Here is a 16736-nt window from a genome sequence, read left to right as displayed (position 1 = left end):
AAAAAAAAAAAAAAGAAATTCCAGCAGACTTCTAATAACTCTCCTTTCTCAACCTGGGTCTTTAACACTTTATGGGCCGGTCAAACTGTCATGATCTCTGCGGGCAGAGATCATAGCAAGCCTATAGAGGGACAAGCTCTCGGAAGATGGAACTATACTGACCATGAACTAAGCCTGCCGCGCAACTAGAAATAGCCAGGTAGCATTTCCTATTTATTGCTAGATGCCCAGCTCTGGCCTAAGACCTAAATAGCTAGCAGAGGGAAATATAAGACCTGGCTCACCTCTAGAGAAATATTCCAAAGAAGACAGTAGCCCCCCACATATAATGACGGTGAGTTCAGATGAAACAACAAACGCAGCAGGAAAATAGTCTTAGCAAATTTGAGGTCCGCTTACTAGATAGCAGAAGACAGATAGTATACTTTCATGGTCAGCAGAAAAACACTAACAAAACACCATCCAGAGATTACCTTAAACTCTGGCATTAACTCATAACGCCAGAGTAGCAATCCCTGATCAACGAGAGCTTTCCAGACACAGTAACAAAACTTCAGCTGTGAACTGGAACAAATAGGCAAAATGAAACATGGACAAAAGTCCAACTTATCTAGTAGTTGTCAGAAGCAGGAACAAGCACTGAGAGGCATCAGATAACATTGTTGACCGGCAAGAAACCACCAGAGAAATGAGCTTAAATAGCGACACCCACTACTGATGGAACCAGGTGAAACAGGAAAGAGGATGACAAGTCCAATTCCACAAGCGGCCACCGGGGGAGCCCAGAATCCAAATTCACAACATTGGGGTATGTCTCTATCAGTTTTGTACATCGAGAGACTGAAATTCTTGCCCTTTCTTCCTTGGCAAACAGCTCGCGCTCAGTGAGGTTTGATGGAGATCGTTTGTGAATAGCAGTTTTCAGCTCTTTCCACAGATTCTTGATTGGATTGAGCTCTGGACTTTGACATTCTAACACCTGGATACGTTTATTTGTGAACCATTCCATTGCAGATTTTGCTTTATGTTTGCGAGCATTGTCTTGTTGGAAGACAAATCTCCGTCCCTGTCTCAGGTCTCTTGCAGACTCCAACAGGTTTTCTTCAAGAATGGTCCGGTATTTGGCTTCATCCATCTTCCTATCAATTTTAACCATCTTCCCTGTCCCTGCTGAAGAAAAGCAGGCCCAAACCATGATGCTGCCACCACCATGTTTGACAGTGGGGATGGTGTGTTCAGGATGATGAGCTGTGTTGCCTTTACGCCAAACATTGTTTGGCATTGTTGCCAAAAAGTTCGATTTTGGTTTCATCTGACCAGAGCACCTTCTTCCACATGTTTGGTGTGTCTCCCAGGTGGCTTGTTGCAAACTTTAAATGACACTATGGAAAACTTTTAGAAATGGCTTTCTTCTTGTCACTCTTCCATAAAGGCCAGATTAGTGCAGTGTACGACTGATTGTTATCCTATGGACAGACCGTCTCACCTCAGCTGTAGATCTCTGCAGTTCATCCAGAGTGATCATGGGCCTCTTGGCTGCATCTCTGATCAGTCTTCTCCTTTTTTGAGATGAAAGTTTAGAGGGACGGCCGGGTCTTAGTAGATTTGCAGTGGTATGATACTCCTTCCATTTCAATATGATTGCTTGCACAGTGATCCTTGGGATGTTTAAAGTTTTGGAAATCATTTTGTATCCAAATCCGGCTTTAAAACTTCTCCACAACAGTATCACGGACCCGCCTGTTGTGTTCCTTGGTCTTCATGATGCTCTCTGTGCTTCAAACAGAACCCTGAGACTATCACAGAGCAGGTGCATTTATACGGAGACTTGATTACACACAGGTGGATTCTATTTATCATCATTAGGCATTTAGGACAACATTGGATCATTCAGAGATCCACAATGAACTTCTGGAGTGAGTTTGCTGCACTGAAAGTAAAGGGGCCGAATTATATTGCACTCCCCACTTTTCAGTTTTTGAATTTTCACAAAATTTTAAAATAAACAACAAGTTTCGTTCAACTTCACAATTGTGTTCCACTTGTTGATTCTTCACCAAAAATTTACATGTGATATCTTTATGTTTGAAGCATGATATGTGGGAAAAGGTTGAAAAGTTCCAGAGGCCCATATACTTTCACAAGGCACTGTATATACCCCCCAGATTAAAAACTATTCCCTTTAAAATGTAGCTACACTTTCAGAAAACCTTGGCATGCGACAGAAACATGTTAAGACTATGTTCTCACGATGAGTTTTTGACGCTGCAAATTTTTTTGGAAAAAAAAAACACACCAAAAAGCTCCTGGTGGGAACGTAGCCTAAAGGTTTTAATCAGTGGAGATGCAAGAGCCAGGACCACCACTCATTAGAAAAACAAAGGCAGAAGATATGGGCACATGTGGCAGATACACGTTAGACTTCTGACCTGGATGTGTACTGCTGCACATTACAATAGCAGCAATGGTACGTTTAGAAGAGTACAAAAGGTCGTAAGGAGTAAAATGCTCGTTAGTTTGGTGACTTAATAGTTTATTCCACGAAAATAAACAGTATTATAATATATATCATATAACTAATGGGCAAACCCCTGGATGTTCGGGTCTGGCAGATTCGGCAGAAGTTAAAAAAAAAAAAAAAAAGTTTGGTTACCAGAACAGTACCCAAACCCTATTCACATGAATGGGGGGCCCTAACACCCAGTGTTTGCCACACTGTAATGTGCATGACAGCCCGGCAAACACTGCCTCTGATTGGCTGAAAGATCATTACTGCCAGTCGGAGTGTTGTGGCTCCCTTGCTGTCAGATGTTTTAGCTCTGCGGCTCCCTAGCTGTCAAAATTTTACCTGCGGTCACAGGTGTCAGCTGATGGGAATACTACTCCCATCAGCCTACGCCTGCTGTCGCTAACAGTGACAGCAGGCGGTGGCTGATGGGAGTATTCAGCCAGTACCTGTGCTATAAATAAAAATTTTAAAAAATTACATGGCTTCACATGTATTTTGATAGCCAGCCAGACAAAACTGGCAGCTGCGTGCTGCAACCTTCAGCTATCAGCTTTAGCAAGGTTGTTTATCAAGAATAGAGAGGTCCCCACACAATTTTATTTATATATTTAAATAAATGTAAAAGAAAAAAAAAAAACGGCGTGGCCCCCCCCCCATCATTTTTGACAACCAGTCAAGCTAAAGCAGACAGCTGGGGGCTGGTAAAGGGCCATTGACATTGACCCTCCCAGCCTAAAAATAGAAGCCCACAGCAGGCACATTTAGTAGATGCTCCAATTCTGGCACTTTGTCCGGCTCTTCCCACTTGCCCTGTAACGGTGGCAAGTGGGGTTCATATTTGTAGGGTTGATGTCACCTTTGTATTGTTTGGTGACATCAAGCCCACAGCTTACTAATGGAGAGGCATCTATAAGACATTTATCCATTTCTAATCCTATGCCATACATATATACACAGCACAATGAACACATGGAAGGGTAGACAGTGTAAGTAGGGATTCTCTTTAAGAAAGCAGAGTGTAAAACGCGAGCCAGGGTACAGCCACTTACGGAAATGTGTGGGTTTCTATCACTTTTATTTACACTTTTGTCTTCCTTTTGGTATATTCATTGTGCTGTACATGTAGTTTTTATAGGATATACACACATGTAAGTTTTTTCCAAAATAGACACTTTCTCCTAGAGATCTGCTTAAAGGCATATGCCTTTCTTTGGTAGATATATATTTTAACATGATATATTGTTTCATGAATTATTTTCTAATAAATATTACATTTTATTATCTTTAGTGTGGCACATTACTTAAAGGATCTATAAAATTGGGTTTTAGTAAAATTGTAGTCGGCAGCTTACACTAGTCTTCTGTTGCCTGTTCATTCAAATATAAAAACGCCTCTTTCTTTAAGTATCAGGGATGCAGTTATGTTCTTAGGTATTTGATGTTACAATTTTACACTAAATGATATTCATATCGGCTTTATGCCAAAGCCAAGGATATAGTCAGTAATTCTAAGAAATTAGTAACTTACAGGATGTCCTGTCCCTCTGGCTTCTGGTGGCAGTACTTGCCATTTTCCTGCTTTTCACCAATATTACCAGTTATGGCTTTTAGACCCTGCAGAAATCTGGATCTATCGTGTGTGGTGTGACTGCAGGGATCTGATTAATATATTTTTTAAAGGGTTTCAATTTTTTTAATGTAGTTTTTTTCTTCTTGGGGGGGGGGGGAGATGCTTATGCAAATGTGTAAAGTTTTTTTTTATGAGTCTTATCCAGTAGATCGTCAGTTGGGATCAGGTGGGCGGATTGGATCAGTTATTGTGGTTGTACATATCTAAATATGTATTTAGAACTTCCCATTCTGCAGTTTAAATGGATAGAAAGTAAATATGGTTGAAGAAAAACAATTAACTATATACAACTTAAAGGGAACCTATCACCCCGTTTTTTAAAGATTAGATAAAAATAGTGTGAAATAGGGGCAGAGCTGGGCTTTACATTAGTGCCTTTTTGGTGCCTTTACACCCCCGTTAGGCTGCCGAAATACCTTTGTGAAGTGGCCGTTTTGTCCTGTCACTCAAGTTGGTCAGGTCGGATGGGCGTGGTCACAGCGCTGTTTCTCCCTCAGATCAGGCTCATCATTACGTTGGTGGCGTAGTGGTGTGCGCATGTCCAAGGTCCCGAATCCTGCACAGGGGTGTGAAAATAGCAGCGATGTCCGTTATTCCATTGGTGGTCGGTGGGCGCGGCCATCTTGCTTTGGCCGCGCGTGCGCAGAAGCGGCGCTCTGCTGGCCGCGGCTTCAGGAAAATGGCCGCGGGCATCCGCGCGTGCGCAGATGGCTATCGCGGCGGCCATTTTCGTGAAGCAGAGTTCGCATCTCGGCTTTACGAAAATGGCCGCCGCGATAGCCATCTGCGCACGCGCGGATGCCCGCGGCCATTTTCCTGAAGCCGCGGCCAGCAGAGCGCCGCTTCTGCGCACGCGCGGCCAAAGCAAGATGGCCGCGCCCACCGACCACCAATGGAATAACGGACATCGCTGCTATTTTCACACCCCTGTGCAGGATTCGGGACCTTGGACATGCGCACACCACTACGCCACCAACGTAATGAGCCTGATCTGGGGGAGAAACAGCGCTGTGACCACGCCCATCCGACCTGACCAACTTGAGTGACAGGACAAAACGGCCACTTCACAAAGGTATTTCGGCAGCCTAACGGGGGTGTAAAGGCACCAAAAAGGCACTAATGTAAAGCCCAGCTCTGCCCCTATTTCACACTATTTTTATCGAATATTTAAAAAACGGGGTGATAGGTTCCCTTTAACAGTAAATTAAAAACACAAACATTTTGGGATAATTCTGGTGCGCCTCAAACATCAAAGCAACAGCATTGCTACTGTGCATGGCACAGCTAAGCCCTGCAGTAGAGTAGGCAGAAATGTTCTCCATGCAGTACAGTCATCTGTTTTGTGGGCTGAAGATCGCTTTAGGTGTGCGGGAAAATAATGCACTGGACGAGTCCTGGGCAGAACGATGTGCAACCTAGGTCATTAATGATAAAGTAGTGGACAACCTCTAATATAACTTGTAGGGGGACTGTGGGCCAATCACGTTGTATATAGGGTAGCTGTTGGGACATCTGTTGGGGGCCGTGAGGACTGGAATTTGGAAATCACTGCCCTATACCCAAGAGGCAGACCAAACATGATTGTCATGAAAAAAAAAAAAAAAAAATAGTAGGACAAAAATTAAGGTATATAAAAGACAATGTTTATTGAGACAATGTAACAAAAAAATAGGCAATGTATGGCACATGAAGCACAAAAAGTACCTGCAACCACCAAAATGAGGTCAATTGTGACCCCTGACGAAGGATTCATTCTGAAACGCGCGTCGGGGGGCATTACTGCTTCCACCCACCTGCCTGCCTGCGCTGGAAAAATCCAGCTATGAGTCTTTAATACTGTCATGTTTATTTAGTCATTCAGTACAACACCGGGGCAAGTCATTACTATTAGATTGTGTGTTTCTTATACTTAATGTGTTTTACACCATTATTCATCTACACCCACAGTGGTATTACCTTTAATTTGCATTATTATCCATGCATTAGATCCACTGTTTCCCCAGTTTCCGTTAACATTTATGTCCTAATTCACATCGGAACTGACCCATGGTCTTTCATGCACCTGGTCCCTTGAGTAACCTATACACACTATCGTGAGCACCTTGAATATACATGTGAAAAATGACTAATCAATCACATAAATGAGTAGTACAAAAAAAAATAAAACGTTTTCCATGTGATTACCAGTTCTCACAATTGACCTCGTTTTGGTCGTTACAGGTACTTTTTGTGCCATACATTGCCTCTCTTTTTTACACTGTCTCAAACATTGTCTTTTATATACCTTAATTTTTGTCCTCCTAATTTTTTTATGACCATGTTCGGTTTGTCCTCTTTGTACACCAGTTGTTGATCCGAATGGTCTGCCATTCACCCATTATAGCTACCGTACTATACATCTATAACACTCCATCCATTTTTTCTTTAAGATCTATTCATACATATATGGTTGCTTTGTGTGTTATTTGTTCCTATACCCAAGAGTAGAGTGTACCACCATAGTTGTAAGCAACTTGTCAGGTGCCCACTCAAATGTGTCGCCCCCCCCCCCAAAGCTAAACCTCTAGCTATGCCTCTGGGTGAAAGATTTTGGAAAGGAAGACAGTCATTGTGACAATAGAATTGGAGATTGAAACTGAAAACATTTTTTACATACCTGCAACAGCAAAAAGGAAAGTCAGCCTCTTGCCTTTAGTCCCTAGTAGTGAATAGTCTCTGGAGCCAAAGGTCATGGAAAGTTAGATTGTTCGATGAGTAATCCTGGCTGCAAATTAAGATATAACAGGTTAATCCCAAAGAGATACAAAGGACACATTCGCATAGCGCAACAATGAGACAAAAAGTTACCCATGTTTAACATTATATAAATACTGTAGAGAAATGAATGGGCTGGAGAGGTGGTTGGTACGTTAGAGTAGTTTATTCCTCTCTTGGAATGTTAATATTGCGCACTCTCTCGGCCAGGGTCTGGTAAGACACTAGAGGCAGACCATGGAAACCAGCTGTACACTATGAAAGATAAAAGCTCTCACAGCAAGAGAATGACAGCAGATCGAAAAAAGTCAATTGCAAGTGTGCTTATTTTCATGCTAACAAATTAAAGCAATGTAATAACTTGAGAAGACCCCTCTAAAATGTAAAATTAGCCAGTCCTGAAGGAGTTAACATCCAGACGGCAGAGACAGCTGTTTATATATAGCAATTGCAATTATAACATAATATCCTGGTGCTCGAGTGGATGCTAGCGCTGGCGTTAGTCTACTCAAATATGGACTGAACTTTGTATGAGATCTCGCTGTGTGACACAATTGAATTAACAGATGTGCGCGTACGTTACAGATTGCTTGTTATACAGTATGCTTACCTAGAGTAATATGAGAGCTTAGACGTTAGTTAGGCCAAATCAAATAGTCAATTGGAAGCCACTGGATGTTTTGACATGAAACAAAAAAATATATAAGATATGCTAGAAATATTTAATTTTCTGCACAGAACCACAAGTGAAGGCACCATTGAATCAGCTTCTCCTGGGATGTAAGTGGTGAATGCTGGGGAAGGGTGAAGGCCAATACATTATATAAATTTACACCAGATCATACATCTAAATGGTAACACAGCTTCTGAGATTAAAAACTGGTCACAGTAAATGTACAACGGATAACGCTGCCAGCTAATATTTTATTATATGGATGATACATCACATTTGCTGCTCCTCAATATCAGCCAAAGTGTCGGGTTCATTACTAGACTAAACATGTACAGAAAATAAAAGCCAGATCCAGTCTTCTTACTCGCATTAGGTAGTACGCTGCAGAAATTAAGGAAGATTAATATCCAAAGCTTCTAGGAAAATAAATTGATTATGCCTCCATCATAGCTCCTTACATTCCATGACCAAAAATAGGTCAAACTGGATCACCCTGCCTTAATCCAAAATGCAAGCGTCAGCTGGAGAACCACAAGTAGGTAGTGGTTGTATACTTACAAAAGGGGTGGAAATACTATCAACCAGGCCCCATGCCACAGTTTTAAGCTCACTAGCCGGTATCTTAGAGAAAGGTGCAGAATTGAAACCCAAGGTTACTGTCATGGGGTTACCACAACAGTGTGCAGCCAGAAGATCGCAGCATCCGATTGCTCCTACTCCGGCACTGAAAAGAAGCACTTCATTTTAAAGGGACTCTGTCACCTGAATTTGGAGGGAACAATTTTCAGCCATAGGGGCGGGGTTTTTGGGTGTTTGATTCACCCTTTCCTTACCCGCTGGCTGCATGCTGGCTGCAATATTGGATTGAAGTTCATTCTCTGTCCTCCATAGTACACGCCTGCGTAAGGCAAGATTGCCTTGTGCAGGCATGTACTCCGGAGGACAGAGAATGAACTTCAATCCAATCATGCAGCCAGCGGGTAAGGAAAGGGTGAATCAAACACCCGAAAACCCCGCCCCTATGGCTGAAAATTGTTCCCTCCAAATTCAGGTGACAGAGTCCCTTTAACCCCTGTTCTGCCAGAAGGAAAATTGGCCATGTTGGAAATCCCTGTGCTCACAGCTCACATCGGCTAGCCACTCCTTTCCCTTTTATAATCTGGGCTCTGTTACAAATCCTTGTCAGAGCTAGCATTTGCTGTATGTCTAACGGAGGGAGAGGAGTTCATATAAGGAGAGTTGAAGGAGTTATCAGTGACTGTTGCTTGATTTCTATGTGTTCTAATTCCCTATCCTTCTCTTTTTGTTTATTCCCCTACCTCCATGCATTCCTCTGTTATATGTGAGTGAATATGCCTAGAGTTTTCTGTTAACCCTTGTTTGCGTTGCATTGTCGGGTTGGTGTACTATGGTGCACAGTAGTGCCCCTCTTCCCTGGGTAGGGGAAGAGAACAGATTGAAGGCTAACTCAAGATAAGATGCCAGGGCCTCCACCCTTGCCTTCACTGTCAGATGTATTCCAGGGAGTACGGTGAGCTACGGCGCCCCCCTAGTGTTAGGGAAAGGGAAGCATCCCCTTTTCTGGGTCATCCGACAGCTGGGTTGTGACACCAGGGAATCCCCAGGGGCTAAAACAGTGTCTAACTCCACAGCTGAGAGTTTATTACACTTAGTTTTGAAGATTTCCCATACTCCATATGGACGCTTAGGCCATATTCACACATTCAGTATTTGGTTCAGAAGTAGTGCATGTTTCTATTCTGTATTGTGTGGACTGTAAGATGCACTTCTCCCCCAAATTTAGGAGGAAAATGGGGGTGCATCTTATAGTCTGAATGTAGCTTACCAGGGAAATGGGTGGTTGTGGCCGAACCAAGGTCACAGGAGGCAGGATTGCTGCTGCAGGAAGCCAGCGCAATGACGAGCCGAGATCTCAATCTGCGCATGCGCTGCAGCGGTGGCCATTTTCCTGAAGCCCACCACCAAGAGAGCAATGTGTAGAGCAGGGATTCTGCTCCTGTCCACACTGCGGACATTTTTATAAAGCCCACTTCTGGGACAACCCCTCCTCCCAGTCCAGGGCCCACAGCATTGCCCAGCTCCTGCTGCAGCCAGCTTCCTGTAGCAGCGACCCTGTCTGCTGTGACCCTGCTTCATCACCACTACCCCCGGTAAGCCAAGTTTGGACTACAAGCTGGACCCCTATTTGACACATTAAAACATCTATTTTTCCTGTTGAGGACAGAGCAAAGTACTGCAGCCCGCAGGCATCAGGAAAAGTCAGAGAGCCCTGGTGCTTGAGGACTGCAGTACTTTGCTCTGCCCTCAACAGGAAAGAAAAAAAAAAAAGTTTTAATGTGTCGTATGTATTTAAAGGCAGATAAGTACGCCTGCACAGGAGCGCTATGCTGGGGAGATTGTGTGGATAACATAGCGACGAGTCATCCACACGAACAAAGAAGGAGGATGGCGATCGTAAGAAGAAAGGAGGAGCCGGACCAAGAAAAAGTAATGTCACCCCTCGGACCGGACCGCCCCGCAGGGAAGTATACAGTGGGGAGAAGAAAAAAAAAAAAGTATTTAGTCAGCCACCAATTGTGCAAGTTCTCCCACTTAAGATCTGAGAGGCCTGTAATTGACATCATAGGTAGACCACAACTATGAGAGTCAAAATGTAAACAAATCCAGAAAATCACCTTGTCTGATTTGGCAAGATTTATTTTGCAAATTATGGTGGAAAATAAGTATTTGGTCATTAACAAAAGTTCATCTCAATATTTTGTTATATATCCTTTGTTGGCAATGACAGAGGACAAACGTTTTCTGTAAGTCTTCACAAGGTTGGCGCACACTGTTGGTGGTATGTTGGCCCATTCCTCCATGCAAATCTCCTTTAGAGCAGAGATGTTTTGGGCCTGTCGCTGGGCAACACGGACTTTAAACACCCTCCAAAGGTTTCTATGGGGTTGACATCTAGAGACTGGCTAGGCCACTCCAGGACCTTCATATGCTCCTTACGAAGTCACTCCGTTGCCCTGGCAGTGTGCTTGGGATCATTATGCGGAAAGACCCATCCAGGTTTCATCTTCAATGCCCTTGCTGATGGAAGGAGGTTTGCACTCTAAATCTCACGATACATGGCCCCACTCATTCTTTCATGTACACAGATCACTCATCCTGGTCCCTTTGCAGAGAAACAGCCCCAAAGCATGATGTTGCCACACCAATGCTTCACAGTAGGTATGGTGTTCTTAGAATGCTGAGTTGCATCCAATCTCCTCCAAACACGAGTTGTTTCTACCAATCAGTTCTACTTTGGTTTCATCAGACCATATGACATTCTCCCAATACTTTTCTGGATAATCCAAATGCCCTCTAGCAAAATTCAGATGGGCCCTGTGATGGTGTGATATGCTATGTGGGTATCATTTTTGTGTATATTTCTATTTTACTGACTATCATGGTGTTACTGTATCTTGTAGGATGAGTTGTTATTTGCCATCTGATATTCTCCCCACAGTTCTGTATTGTTATCTCTCCACAGGATCAGTGAATAATGTCGTTTGCTAATATGCTAATGATATGTTGACCTAGCTTGTTGAAACAATGAGCCCCTGAGACCTTCCCCCTCCTGGCCTGTGAATGAGGGGGGAGATTTGTAAATATCAGGGAGGTGAGACACAGAGATCAGTCTGATGTGGAACCATGATGTGAAGAGCATATCAGAGAGAAAGAAGGGAATATGGACTGTTATCCTCTGTGCTGGATTGTTGGACTTTTATCCTGTTACTGAAATGCATCCGTGTTCTGGAATATTTTATCCTTTGTGTGATGGATCGTATATATGGACCTTTCGTGTTTTGCCTAAATAAAGGTCTTGGAATTGTTGACTATTCTCTTGCTCTGTTGATTGTGTGGTACCGGAGAAGGACCCTGTGACAGGCCCGCACATGTACTGACTTAAGCAGGGGGACACGTCTGGCACTGCAGGATCTGAGTCCCTGGTGGCGTAGTGTGTTACTGATGGTAACCTTTGTTACGGTGGTCCCAGCTCTATGCAGGTCATTCACTAGGTCCCCCGTGTAGTTTTGAGATTTTTGCTCACTGTTCTTGTGATCATTTTGCCCCCACGGGGTGAGATGTTATGTGGAGCTCCAGAACGAGAGAGATTATCAGTGGTCTTGTATGTCTTCCATTTTCTTATTATTGCTCCCACAGTTGATTTCATCACACTAAGATGATTGCCTATTGCAGATTCAGTCTTCCGAGCCTGGTGCAGGGCTACAATTTTGTTTCTGGTGTCCTTCAACAGCTCTTTGGTCTTCACCATAGTGGAGTCTGTAGTGTGACTGTTTAAACTTGTTATCAGTATAAAAGACACCTGTCCACAACCTCAAACAGGTGCCATTACTACCTCTTAAAGAAGTGACAGGTCTGTGAGAGCGAGAAATCTTGCATGTTTTTAGGTGACCAAATACTTATTTTCCACCATAAATTGAGAAAAATCCAGAAAATCACCTTCTCTGATTTGGAACGATTTATTTTGCATTTTGACTCTCATAGTTGTGATCTACTTATGTCGTCAATTACAGGCCGCATCTTTTTAAGTGGGAGAACTTGCACAATTGGTGGCTGACTAGATACTTTTTTTTTCCCCACTGTAATAAAAGCTCCTTTTCTTCCCTTACAGGTCGGGTTGTGGGCAGATATACAGCATTATAGAATGTTGTATATCAGCCCTGAAAGGTGGTGGCCGCAACTCATACCTGCCTAACCCTGTGACAGGTTCGCTTTAAGATCGCACAATGCTTTTTTGCATCGCAAAAAAACAAGCCAAAAACTAATCTTAGTGCCGCTTAGAAACGGATCCGTTAAACGGAATGCCCTAATGTGATGTAAACCTAGCCTAACGCTATGTAACGGGTCCGTTAACGCACCCATAGACTTCAATTAGAGTAACGCATCCTAACGCAAGTCAAAATCGGCATGCGTTAGCGATGGTCCATTACTTGGTGACGCACCTTCGAACGCGGACTACTGTGTTTCCAGATACGTTACGGCGAATACACAGTGAACGGAAGCGTTCGCTGTGCATTGAACTCTATTGCCAACACATGCCGACGCAATACAACCATGCGTTAACGTATGCATTAGTGCGATCGCAAAAAATAAGACAATTTGAGACACATTGTTAGCGCATCCATTTAATGGATCCGTTAAACAGAATACCCTGTGAACCTAGCTTTACAGTTCCAGTGAAGTAGATGGGATTTCTAGAAATCTCACGGCCACTGTTTTGTTTTTGTTTTTTGTTTTTTTACAGCATAAACTGACCAGCAGTGTGTTTTTGAAATTCACACTGTCAGTTTCTCTTACAGGTTTGGTTCCAGTCCGGCACTGGGTGTGATGTAAAAGAAATGTAGACAAATCTTAATTTTGTGCTGTCAAACATGTAAGGCAATAAAGTAGCCTTTAATGCAAACATGTAAATCACATTTAAAAGGGATTGTCCATGAAGTGGACGCCTTCTCAATCCCTAGGTTTCTCCTTTTGCAAAACAACACCTAAAGTTACTTATGGTGTAAATGCCATTGAAGCGGTGTCGCTACTGGTTCTCTCAGGGATCACAACATTGTTATGTTACGCAATCCCTGAGGCCAATCAGTGGCTGCGTCATTCTCTCAATCTTTGGACAAATCACATATATCTGGAGGAAGTGAGTGAAGGGGCTGATTTGTGGCAGGGATCGCGTGACAATATCACACGACCCATGGGAGAGCCAGTGCCAACACCACTGGAACGGAGAGTATAGATGTTCTTTTACTAGGGGGAGGGGGGGAATATAGGGATTGAAAAGGTGGTGCCTGAGATTGAACAAACGTTGGCTGAACCCACCAACATACAGGTTCAGCCAACAATCTATTACGTACAGAACCCGCCCAACAATCTATTATGTACAGAACCCACCCACCACCCCGCCCAACAATCTAATGTGTACAGGGTGACCCCCCCCCACCTCTCCCGATATACACTGCTCAAAAAAATAAAGGGAACACTTAAACAACAGAATATAACTCCAAGTAAATCAAACTTCTGTGAAATCAAACTGTCCACTTAGGAAGCAACACTGTTTGACAATCAATTTCACATGCTGTTGTACAAATGGAATAGACAACAGATGGAAATTATTGGCAATTATCAAGACACACTCAATAAAGGAGTGGTTCTACAGGTGGGGACCCACAGATCACATCTCAGTACCAATGCTTTCTGGCTCGTGGTAGCATGGGACGGACTCTACAACCCACATTAAGTGGCTCAGGTAGTGCAGCTCATCCAGGATGGCACATCAATGCGAGCTGTGGAAAGGTTTGCTGTGTCTGTCAGCGTAGTGTCCAGAGGCTACCAGGAGACAGGCCAGTACACCAGGAGACATGGAGGGGGCTGTAGGAGGGCAACAACCCAGCAGTAGGACCGCTACCTCAGCCTTTGTGCAAGGAGGAACAGGAGGAGCACTGCTAGAGCCCTGCAAAATGACCTCCAGCAGGCCACAAATGTGCATGTGTCTGCACAAATGGTTAGAAACTGACTCCATGAGGATGGTCCAAGTACCCAACGTCCACAGATGGGGTTGTGCTCACAGCCCAACATCATGCAGGACACTTGGCATTTGCCACAGAACACCAGGATTGGCAAATTCGCCACTGGCGCCATGTGCTCTTCACAGATGAAAGCAGGTTCACACTGAGCACATGTGACAGAGTCTGGAGACGCCATGGAGAGCGATCTGCTGCCTGCAACATCCTTCAGCATGACCGGTTTGGCAGTGGGTTGGTAATGGAGTGGGGTGGCATTTCCTTGGAGGGCCGCACAGCCCTCCATGTGCTCGCCAGAGGTAGCCTGACTGCCATTAGGTACCGAGATGAGATCCTCAGACCCCTTGTGAGACCATATGCTGGTGCGGTTGGCCCTGGGTCCCTCCTAATGCAGGACAATGCCAGACCTCATGTGGCTAGAGTGTCAGTAGTTCCTGCAAGATGAAGGATTTGAAGCCATGGACTGGCCCGCCCATTCCCCAGACCTGAATCCGATTGAACACGTCTCGCACCATCCACCAACGTCACATTGCACCACCGACTGTCCAGATGCTTTAGTCCAGGTCTGGGAGGAGATCCCTCAGGAGACCATTCGCCGCCTCATCAGGAGCATGCCCAGGCGTTGTAGGGAGATCATACAGGCACGTGGAGGCCACACACTACTGAGCATCATTTCCTTGTCTTGAGGCATTTCCACTGAAATTGGATCAGCCTGTAACTTCATTTTCCACTTTGATTTTGAGCATCATTCTAACTCCAGACCTCCGTGGGATATTAGTTGTGATTTACATTGATAATTTTTAGGTTTTATTGTTCTTAACACATTCCACTATGTAATGAATAAAGATTTTCAACTGGAAAATATTCAGTGATATCTAGTCTAGGCTGTGGGATTTTAGTGTGCCCTTTATTTTTTTGAGCAGTGCAGTTTAGTTACGAAAAGTAGACTGTAGCCCCCATATGTTTAGTTTTCAAGCTTTACATGTAAAGAACATTTCTATTCATTAAATAAAAGCAAAGAGCCCAGAAACTGAGGAACTGAACAAAAAATAGATTAGAAAGTTGTTTAACTTTATTAGGTCTTAAAAGAAAATAGATCAAACTGACATTTTACATGACAAAACCTCATGATCAATAATAGAATCAGATGGGATTTGAAAAACCTGGGGCCCGATTCATTATTGCTTTTGCCCTGTTTGTTTAATTTTCGGCATTTTGCGCCTTGTTTTTACACCCTATTCACCTTTCCATTTGCATCTTTTGAAATCACTCCCCCTCATTTAGTCATGCTGAGCACGATTTAAAGGTTTTCAGATGTCTTCTCCAGATTCATCATTTGTGACTTGAAATGTTGCAAAACTTTGTCTCTAAATGTACTAGTCTAACTCAGCGATTTTTGCAACATTTTTCAAAATGTGACTTTTTGCACTAAAATTACAAACATGTTTAAAGACTGACGGAAAAAAAAATATTCCTTTGTGCAAAATTCATCAACAACATGTACCATGTTGATGAATTTGTTGCATAAGAAAACAAAAAAGTTGAGAATGGAGGAGATTTTAGGAAATCCTGACTCATTAGGCAGTGGTAATTCAGCTCCATTTTTCTATGCTTTACACAGCAGCTCTGCCCATTTACAGTGGCTGCTGTATGCACACACAAAACCAATGTTATCTCAGACTGTTCTTGCTGCGGTGGGTGCACGGATACAAGAATTATACAGAGGCGAGCCGCAGGTGGGTATACAATTCTTCTAAAATTAGATAATTTATTACTTACTTTACTTCATGGTGCAATAATGCCACCCACACACGCAGGACTGATCACTACTAATCATTGTTGTATCATTACTCTGCTGCAAATATCCTTAAAAAGGACCTGACAGATACATGCTGCACAATCCAGGGGTAGCGTGTTATCGGGCACTGGATGCATGATTTCAGCCGTGTAAGTTTGACTTAAGTTTTTTTTTTTTTTAAACACTGCAGTGGATCAAATTTTAAAAGCCGCCGAGGATAGATCCACTACAGGATGGGCTTTTTCCTGCCCGCTCACCCCGAGTGACAGGTCTCTTCCTGCGTGCATGTATAGGGAGAAGTCTGACACCAGGACAGATGAGAAGCCAACGTAGACCCACCTTTCCGACAAGTCACTCGTTCAGGTTGGTCTCCGGAGGATTTTGAAAATGTTGCAGCGTTTCAGAGTCAAACATGATTGGCTGAGATAAAACTAGTGTCTGATACACGTTGTTCTATCCACTGGTTTGCAGTTTGACATTACTATAGTATGTGCACTAAAATAGAATTAGTCTTACCGGTAATTCGGTTTCTAGGAACCTTCCACGACAGTCACCTTGGAGGATGTCTCCCCGCCCTAATGGGGGACAGGAACACAAAGAGGTTAAATAACCCTCCCCTTCCTGCTAACTCCAGTGTTTTTTCTGGCCATCATCCAGAGAAATATCTATAGGGAGGGAAATTAGTGCTGTCGTGGAAGGTTCCTAGAAACCGAATTACCGGTAAGACTAATTCTATTTTCTCTAGTCACCTTCCATGACAGTCACCTTGGAGATAT

At 43.5% G+C, this 16736-nt stretch overlaps 1 protein-coding gene across 8 annotated transcripts in view; it reads right to left on the bottom strand.

Moving 5' to 3' along the window:
- The window catches only part of TRIM13 (tripartite motif containing 13), a 275480-nt gene that overhangs the window by 127661 nt on the left and 131083 nt on the right, over window positions 1–16736 (bottom strand). For all 8 annotated transcript variants that reach the window (XR_013224054.1, XR_013224053.1, XR_013224057.1 and 5 more), the window contains one exon: window positions 6796–6903. The gene's annotated coding sequence lies outside the window, so the exon portion shown is untranslated. The remainder of the gene's footprint in view (window positions 1–6795; window positions 6904–16736) is intronic.

The sequence above is a fragment of the Ranitomeya variabilis genome, chromosome 3 (genome assembly GCF_051348905.1).
Source record: "Ranitomeya variabilis isolate aRanVar5 chromosome 3, aRanVar5.hap1, whole genome shotgun sequence".
In the NCBI taxonomy this organism is placed as follows: domain Eukaryota; kingdom Metazoa; phylum Chordata; class Amphibia; order Anura; family Dendrobatidae; genus Ranitomeya; species Ranitomeya variabilis.
This window is presented reverse-complemented; position numbering and strand designations above follow the sequence as displayed.